The sequence below is a fragment of the Chlorocebus sabaeus genome, chromosome 1, assembly GCF_047675955.1.
Source record: "Chlorocebus sabaeus isolate Y175 chromosome 1, mChlSab1.0.hap1, whole genome shotgun sequence".
Lineage (NCBI taxonomy): Eukaryota > Metazoa > Chordata > Mammalia > Primates > Cercopithecidae > Chlorocebus > Chlorocebus sabaeus.
Genome location: NC_132904.1, coordinates 102,733,213 through 102,743,563, shown reverse-complemented (window position 1 = coordinate 102,743,563; position 10,351 = coordinate 102,733,213).

The window sequence follows — 10,351 nt, the reverse complement described above, 5'->3', positions numbered from 1 at the left end:
GACCCAGGCAGGTACTTAATTGTCCAATTTTGTTACTTCATGAAAAATATGGGAATCTGAAAAGGTTTTGCACAATCAGATTGCAATAAGGATTATGTAAAAGAATCCCTGTTAACACTACATAGTACCATATACATAGTCAGCAATCATAAATATTAGCTATGATTTTAATATGTTAAAACCCTTTGGTTGCTATTTCTCATGCTCATTCATCTGTCACTTAAATCTTTACAGATGAAAAAACTGAATATTCCTCAGGTTTCTATTCTTTTGCTTCTTTTGCTTTTAACTCTATCTACATCTACTCCCTGTGAATTCTCATCCAGTCCATAGCCTCAATTACCCATTATATTTTAATGATAGACCCTTTAACACTTAACTCTCATTTCTGAACCATCAACTCCTATGTGACAGATATTACTATGAATTCATCCAAATTCACTTTTTTCTACCTTTTGAGTACACTGCTAGACTACATGTTTCCCAACCTTCCTTAGAGTTTTGTATGGCCGTGTGAGTAGCTTCTGTCAATGGAATATGGTGGTGATAAAAACAAGCCATCTCTAGGATTAGCACAGAAAACACCTTCCAAGTGATCATTCATACTTACTTTCTCCCCATCTATCAGTCTGTGCAGAAGATCTAGGGGAGGAGATGGACCCTTGAGAATGGTGAGGCCATTGAGATTGTGGAGCAGTGTCCCTAAATGACCCTGGGGAAGGCTACTTGCCAACCAAAAACAACTGCATTGTTCTTTGCATGAGCAAGAAATTAACTTTTACTGAATTAAAATGTTGAGATATGGGAGGATTGTTACAGCAGCTAGTGGTTTATTACATACCCTTTATTTAACAGCCTCATAGACCTTTGACTTAGCTGTTCCCTCTACAAATCAAATTCAGCATGCCTAAAATTGAATTCATAATTGTTGAAATTTTTACTAAAGAAGATATTTTACTTAACCAAAATTCAGGCAAACTTCTTAACCTTTTCCTAGGCCCATCTGTGCACTTCCTTGTAAAATCCAGTGTTAGACAGGAAACATACTGCTAAGTCAGTGTGGTACTGTGAAATTAAAACCAGCCCAACTTCTCCATAAAACTGACAGTTGTGTGTGTGTGTGTGTGTGTGTGTGTGTGTGTTTTAAATAAACATAGAAATTGACCCTTACAGTCTTAAACCTTGAAACTTACTGTGTTGGGCCATTCTTGGGTCTCAGGAATACCTGAGACCAAGTAATTTATAAAGAAAAGAGATTTAATTGCAGGCTCTACAAGCATGATGTTGGCATCTGATTGGCTTCTGAGGAAGTCTCAGTGAACTTTTACTCATCACACAAGGTGAAGCAGGAGTGGGCCTGTCACATGGCAAAAGCAGGAAGAAGAGGGAGAAAGACATGCTACACACTTTTAAACAACCAGATCACATGAGAACTCACTCACTATCACGAGGACAGCACAAGGCAATGAGGGATCTGCCCCCATGACTCAAACACCTCCCACCAGGACCCCCCAACATTGAGGGTTACATTTCAACATATTTGGACAGGACAGATATCCAAACCACATCATTTCATCCTTGGTCCCCCCAAATCTCATGTCCTTCTAACATTTCAAAATATAATCATACTTTCCCAAAGGTCTTAACTCATTTTAGCATTAATTCAAAAATCCTAAGTTCCAAGTAAAAAGTCCAAAGTCTCAACCAGAGATGAATCCCTTTCACCTAACAGGCTATAAAATCAAAATTAGTTATCTACTCCCAAGATGCAACTGGGATACAGGCATTGGATAAAGATTCCTGTTCCAAAAGGGAGAAATTGGCCAAAAGAAAGGGAACACAGGTCCCACACATGTCTGAACCCCAGGAGGGAAGTCATTAAATCCAAAAGCTCCAATATAATCTACTTTGACTCCATGTCCCACACCTAGAGCACACTGCTACAAGCGGTGAGCTCCCAAGATCTTGGGCAGCTCTAACTCTGTGGACTTGCAGGGTACAGCCTCTGCAGGTGCCCTCACAGGCTGGAGTTGACTGCCAGCAGCTTTTCCAGATTCAAGGAGCAAGCTGCCAGTGGATCTACCATTCCAGGGCCTGTAGGATGGTGGCCTCTTACCACAGTTTCACTGGGCAGTGCCTCAGTGGAGACTCTCTGTGGGGTCCCCAACCCCACATTTCCCCTTAGCACTGCCTTAGTAGAGGTTCTCTATGAGGGGACCACCCCTGCAGCAGGCTTCTGCCTGGGAACTCAGGCTTTCTCATACACCCTCTGAAATCTAGATAGAGGTTGCCAAGTCTCCTTTACTCTTGCACTCTGCATGACCACAGGCTTAACACCACATGGGAACCACCAAGGTCACCTTTCCAAGTGGCAGCCCAATCTGTACCTAGGCCCCTTTGAACTGCATCTAGAGCTGGAACAGCTAGATGGGGAGCAATGTCCTAAAGCTGCCTAGGGCAGCAGGGCCTTGGGCCTGGCCCCCATAACCATTCAGTCCTCCTAGGCCTCTGGGCCTGTGATGGGAGGAGCTGCTTTTAGATCTATAAAATGCCTTCCAGGCCTTTTTCCCATTGCCTTGGCTATCAGCAACGGGCTCTCTTTTAATGATGCACATCTCCCTAGCAAGTGGTTATTCTGCGGCCTGCTTGGATTCCTTTCCTGAAATAGCTTTTTATTTGCCACATGGTTAAGCTGCAAATTTTTCAAACTTTTATGCTCTGCTTCCCCTTTAAATATAACTTCCAACTTTGAGTCATATCTTTGCTCCCACATCTGAGCATAGACTGTTAGAAGCAGCCAGGACACTTCTTGAATGCTTTGCTGCTTAGAAATTTCTCCCACCAGATACCCAATTCATCATTCTAAAGTTCAAACTCCTGCAGATCCCCAGGGAACAAATAAAATGAAGCCAAGCTCTTTTCTTAAGTATAACACAAGTTATCTTTGCTACAGTTCCCATTAAGTTCCTCATTTTCATCTGAGACCTCCTCAGTCTGGACTTCACTGTTATTATCACTACCAATATTTTGGTCACAACAATTTAACCATTCTCTAAGAAGTTCCAAACTTTCCCTCATCTCTCTCTTCCTGTCTTCAGAGCCTTCCAAACTCTTACAACCTCTACCTGTTACCCAGTTCCCAAGCTGCTTCCACACATTTAAGTATCTTTATAGCAATGCCCCACTTTTCAGTACCAGTTTTCCGTGTTAGGCCATTCTTGCACTGCTATAAAGGAATACCTGATGCTGGGTAATTTATAAAGAAAAGAGGTTTAAATGGCTCACAGTTCTTTAGGCTGTACAAGCATGGTGCTGGCATCTGCTCAGCTTCTGGAGAGACATCAAGGAGCTTTTACTCATGGTGGAAGGAGAAGCAGGAGCAGACACATCACATGGCAGGAGCAGAAGCAAAATGGGGGAGGTGCCACACACTTTGAAACAGCCAGATCTCATGAGAACTCACTCACTATCACGATGACAGCACCAAGCCATCAGGTATCTCCCCTCATGACACAAATACCTCCCACCAGGCCCCACCTTCAATATTGAGATTTATATTTCAACATGAGATTTGTGCAGGACAAATATCCAAACCATATCACTTACCTTTCTCTTATCTGAGTTTTTTCCTTAGGAAATGGACCCTCATGCCTCTCAGATAGTATCAAGGAACTGAAACTCACCAGATCACTGCATCCAGACAATGAGATGCCAGAACCCTCAATCATCATTATTGCTTCCTTATCCCTCCCTAAGTCCTGCTATCCACCACATAGCTACTACATTCATTTCCCCACTACACAAACTCCCAATTTTAGTTGGCTAGGAGAGACGGATTTGAGATTTGGGTCCTTTCTCTCTGGCTGTTGTCACTGAACTATTGCCTTTCTCCCATGGCAATACTGATTGTCCCACTGATTGGATTTCTGTGCTTTACCAAGACCCAGACCAAACCCCTGGTGTTTTGGTAACAAAATAATAAGAAATATATATTAGTCTCTGCCTCCCATTTCCTGGCACAGAGCTCTTGAAACCCTTGTAGGTAATAGGGCAGTTGGAAAATAATCTGTCCTATTATTTGGTCTTTGACCTGGGTTCCTAACACAAATCTTCTAAGACATTAATAAATTCTTTAGTGATGGGAACCTCTGTTTCAGGTCCTAAATATATTGAAATTTCCTGGGTAATCAGAGCATCTTTTGTTCTAATGACAAAACACTTGGTGGGCTCCTGGATGACTTCATGATGGGTGCTGGTTGCCAGGGGAACCAACCATATAATTAGATGGTTAAAATTTTCAGTCTCACTTTTGGGGAGGAGAGAGAGGCTGAAGGTTGAGTTGATTACTAATGGTCACTCATTTAATTAATCATGTCTATGTAATAAAGCATCCATAAAAACCCAGAAAGACAGGGTTCAGGGAGTTTCTGTATTGCTGAACACGCAGAGGTGCCTGGAGAGTGGTGCACCCTGGAGGGGTGTGAAAGCTCAATGCCCCTTCCCACATACCTTGCCCTATGCATTTCTTCCATCTAGCTGTTCATCTGTATCCTTTGTAATAGCCTTTATAATAAGATAATAAAAGTGTTTCCCTGAGTCCTGTGAGCTGCTCTAGTGGATTAATCAAAGTCCAGGAGGTGGCCATGGGAATTCTGATTAATATCTGGTCATTCAAGAACTATGGGTGACAACCTACTACTGGTGATTGGTGTCTGAAGTGGGGAGCAATCCTGTGGGACTGAGCACTTAATCTTTGGTATGTGATTTTAACTCCAGGTAGACTGAATGAGGAGACACCCAGCTGGTGCCCACTGAAGAACTGCTTGGTGTGTGGGTAAAAATGCACATACATCTGGTGTCAGAAGTGTTGTTAAGTGGTGTGTGAAAGTAGGAAAAAGACGTTTTTGTTTTCTTCTGTTTCACACGTTTGTTTTTCATCCAACATACTTTGGCAAGAATTCCCCTCCCTTGATACTCACTTATCCTCAACATCCAATTGGATGCCTCATCCTCAACCATTCTTCAGGTGATGTCTGCTCACCCTGACCCAGCTTCAACAAGAATCTCATTAGGTTGGTTTTGCCATAATCTCCCTAATCCCTAATGTTTCCTTTCTGTAATTTTCCATCCATTAACGTTCACTCTGCATCTTAGCTATAAATTTTCACTTGCCCATGCTGTATTCAGAGTTAAGCCCAATCTCTCTCCCGCACTGCAAAATCCCATTGCTTATCACAATGGCCTCAATACTCCTATCACAATGATCTTGAGAAAGTCTTTACCATGCTTTACCAAGTATCATTGAATACATTTTTCATTGAGATTACAGTGCCTCAGTAGGTGACTAATAATGGTGAGATTATCTCCCAAAGCCTCCCATATTTTACTTCATGGGATTGCATTACTTTGGTAAATTCACCTCAGTCTGGGTCAATGTTAGTAGCTTGAGATCTGATACTTCCAGCATACCAAGAATGACTAAGCTTCTCAAGGACAGAGCCTTATTAGACAAGGTTATAAGACTGACTTATGAAACCAGAATAAAAATGTATTCGTTTACAGTGAGAACTGTAACTTCCGACTACAATGGCTACTTGAATCAGCCTGACTAGCATGTTTCCTCCCATTAGAAATTAAAGTTAAATCCAGAGATGAATCTGGAATCATAACATGGAACATTTATTGTGGGAATTGAGGATTCAGTAATCCTAAATCCCTAAATAGCCTGTAATAACTTGATTACGTAATCTGACACCATTATTATGAGAATTGCCCTTCATTCATTCTTCTATGTTCACCAATACTTTACTCTTTCTTGAATTTTCCTTCTGTCCACTCCAAGTGTTGGAGTCTTAATTTCAGGATTTCATTATTGCACACCAAGGCTGTAACAACAGCTACTTCAACAATAGGCTTACCTACAATTTTACCTCATTCAATAAATTTTCACAAGTTCTATGCTTGTCTTTTTAACAACATGTGAAATCACATTTTTTCCAGTTTAAAATTCATCCATGTTTTTAAGATGAAATTCCAAGTTCATAATGTGATTTTTAAATTTCTTTAGGAACTGTCTCCTGCCTATCATTCCAAACATTTAATTTCCTCACACTGTAGTCATGTTGAAATTGATGCAATCTTCTCTAAGTAGGGCAGGATCTTTCTCACCTTCTTTCCTGGGCCAAGCTGCTTCTTTTACACATAAAGATCTTTTCCTCCTTTTTTCTTGGCTGACTCCTCCCCACACTATCTTAGCTACTCCTCCAATACCCTCTCTAGCACCCTACATCTTCATCTATCATGGAATGTGTGTTAGCATAACCTAATTTTTAATGTACCAATTTCTCTTCCACTATATAGTGAATTCCTGAAGGAAATGACTTTCATTTACCCTTACATTACTAAATCTTATTGCTTGATGAATATTTATACAATGAATAAATGAATGTATGAGTGGAAGGCGTTTGTCGTTTTTGATCAGTAACTCCTTTGGCTACTTCAAACATGTTATTTAATCATTGGATTGAATGTTTACAGAAAAGTAGTTATAATGCCTATTTTGTACAGGAGGAACTGAACTCAGAGGAGTTAACCAACTTTATCAAGAATCACCGTTAGTAAACTGAAAGCCAAGATTTAAACACAGGTGTGACTCTAAAAGTCAATGTGTTATCCTCTGGATCATTATTTATGCAATTCACTATAGTTTCAAAATGAATTCAAGTATTTGAGTATCAGCTGGCCTGGAATTATTAGTAAGTTTCATGAAGAAGCAAGTACCTAGTTGGGCTGGAAAACTGGGTAGGTTTTGGAAACACTGAGAAATGAAGATGAAATATTTCAGGCAAGAGAGACCTAACCAAAGCAAACCATCCCCAAATAAATTCATGGATTGTGAAAGCACAGCTATGATGTTTTCTTACTCATTTATTGAAACACAAAACTTAATTCTAGCCTTTACCTATGAAATTAATATCTGGTTTTAAATTGCATATTTTCATTTCTGAAGTTAGAAACATAACGCAGTTGGGGTTGCAAAGAAAATGAGAATGTTTGTATTGCAGAGAAATAACTTTTAAACTATTCACTTCTAGATAAAGGGTGGAAAGAGTCAATGCTTACCACAAATCAGTTATTACATCAGTTTCCAGTGACTTCCTAGTTCCAGCTTAGGAAAGATTCTTATCAACACATCATTATATTTAATGTATTGCAAAATTTAAGCTCTGAATTACCCTAGGAAGGTTGAGGATGAAATTATTAATGTTTTAAAATGTCAAAAACTTAAACTTGAGTTCTATTCGATTGTAAGAAGTCTGGGGCTGATACTGGTTGTCTGGATTATTTTTCCACTCGTGTACACTGCACTGAAGACAGGCTTGAAATAGCTCACTTATTCAGCTGCTCTTTCCTAAAAGCAAAGAGAGAGCTGAGAAAACAGATGCCCTCAGCAGAAGGCTGGATGAGTAAACCCACCAGGAAAAAGCTGAAGGGAATGAAGTCTAGAGGCAGGTCAATGTTTAAGAACACCTACTAAGAGCGGCAAACTGGGCCAGGCATTTTTATCTGCAAGATGCCATTTAATTTTTTCAATAACATGACTTTAAAAAGTCAAGTAATTTGTCCACAGTCTCACAGAGAGCATGATAAGCAGTAGGATTAAAACAATTTTTTGCAATTTTTTTTTTTTTTTTTTTTTTTTGCAATTTTTGTTGGAGTTTTGTAAAGGCCCTTGTTAACTCCTTATACCCTCCTTCCATCTAGGTACCAACCAGGAAAAAGCCCTATGAAACAGATGATGATCAAAATACCTTTTCAGGTATTTGTTATTGGCAAAGCTCATGTGGTAATCACAGTGGAACCTCCTACCTCGCTCCAAAAACTTAAACCTTGAAAAGCTAGTGAAACAGAAGTCTCTACCCAGTAACACATGGGAAAACTGAAAAAGAACAGAGGCTTGGCTGACCTACCAGAAATAGGTCCTTCTTTATCTGCTACCTCAAGAAGGAGGAAGCAAGAATATACACTGAGCAAAGGCAGGACTGACATAAAGCAAGAGCCATGTCCTACATATTGCCCACAAACCAGAAGAATGGTCCCACCTTTGGACTTGTATGATCAACTGGGTGTCAGTCACTCCTCCCAAGCAGAGGAACAAGCGAGAGCCAAATGTCACTGCTTATATTTGAGAAGAAGAGTGGAAATCCTTCATAAAATGAGAACAAGAAGTAACAGTTTTCACTGTACTAATCGCCATGTATCCACCTTCTGTAGACTATTGCAAGCCTTTATAATAGAGCCTTAAGTTAACATCATGCTACGTAGATGACAGAAGCAGCATAGAACCACATAGCGTGGGGGAAAAAACGATAGGAACATTCTTCATTGTGGCACTTGCATTCAAATGTAACTAATTTTTCACGTTTTAAAAAATTAAATGGTCTTCTCTTGAATTTCACAGCAACAATGTGACTTTATCATTGCCTACCTTGATTTTCCAGGTGCTTTTATTCCCAAGGAGATTAGAAACAGTTTTTTATATTTTTGTGCTCCAGGGCATAATTCAGTGTTGCGAACTTCACAAAACATAGAATTGAACTAATATTATTTCCATAACATAGTTTAGAAACTATGTGAAGGCTAATATGCATGTATTCTGCTTCGCCAACATCCCTCACAGCACCTAGCAGTACTGAACATGTAGGGGAAGATGAATGAACAATTTACTTAATAAATAAGAGACACAGAAACTAGAAGGAAGCTATCTTGTTCTCGAGAAAGCCTATGTTGTTTCTTCAAGGGTCTGTTGCCATTTTGGCAAATGCTTTTAAGTTCTGCATAAAGAAAACATCCTGTCTCAAGCCTAGTGTTTTAAATGTTGTTCCTGAATAGTCTAAATTCACCTGATCTGCATCTTGCCCTGCTTTCCTGAATCCTCTGACTGTCCACCTTATTGCTCTTTTATCATCTCCTCTTCTAGCTTGACGCACAATCTTTCTCTAGTTTAATTCACCTCTGCTGAAGTATGCAAAAGCAAACTCCAAAATAATCCATTTCAAGTTCTGCCAGATCTCTGGGATCACCCCCAACTCTCTACACTTCTCACCAAGCATAATTTGACCAAGGTTTGTGACCAGAATACAGATTTTATTTTCTATGCTAAAATACAGCAACCAACATTCAATCTCCATTAACATTAATGTCTCAACTTTTTAAAAATTATTTGTACAATTCAGTTGTCAATTATGACATCTTTGATCCTCTAATAGTAATCATAATAATCGTGATAGTAATAAATAACCATGATGGAGCTCTATGTATTGGTTACTTTCCTAAGCTATACATGTATGATACATATCATCTATAAGATATGTGACATATTTTATATATATAAGCTTTTGAAGTTAATACTGTTATATCTGTTTTGTAGACAAGCAAACTGAAGGGCCAAAGTTTGAGTGATCTGATAAAAATTTGAGTAATTTAAATCCCCACTTCTAAGTCTAAAATCCTCCCTGACAACTTCCAAGAATTTCTAGATGCTGTACAATCTCAGAACCACTTCGGGTACTCAGCTCCTGCTTTCTTATTTGATGTATCTGATACCTACATTTGGTACCTTATACAGACTCAATAAACAGAGTCAATCTTTCCTTCCGCTGTTAGAACAAATTAAGAAATGAAACTTGAATCTGGAGAGGTGGATGCCAAAATGTCAGTTATATCACTAATAAAGCTGATTAGAGAAGGTGTGTTTGGATCCATAACCACATAGCCTTATTAATTATCTGCCCCCTGCAACTTGAAATACATGAGTCCATATGTCCAGTCACTTTCATGGATAGAAAGTGACTGTTCTTTTCACATTTCCCCTGTGAGTTACTAAATGGAGAAGTGAGATTGGTTCTAAGGGGGAGAAAAAAAAAGCACCCAGAAGACACTAAATTCATTGATTAATTATCCTAATCTCACCAACCAGATAAGTCACTCCTCCTCCTCTAGAAAGAGTCAGGGCTTATTCCAACTGAAGTTTTTCTTCCTGAAGATAGGAACTACAGGAGATAAGGGTACTCCCTAAGAGCCAGACATGAAACTCAGGCCATTCCTTCATTTCCATATGTTTAGTTGATTTTGTTAAAACTTTGGAAGGAAGATTAAAAACTAAATTTAAAGGACAGCAATGCTGTAGCTCCTAATTTTATATCTATTTTTTTCAAAACTATCATGAAAAAAAAAAATACTTAGATGGAAAAATGTGGTTTTAAAAAAAAATAATGATTCCTACCGTATTTGTATCCAACTTTTAGTTTTAAATATTTTGTCTTATAGTTGGTTTAATTGTACATATTTG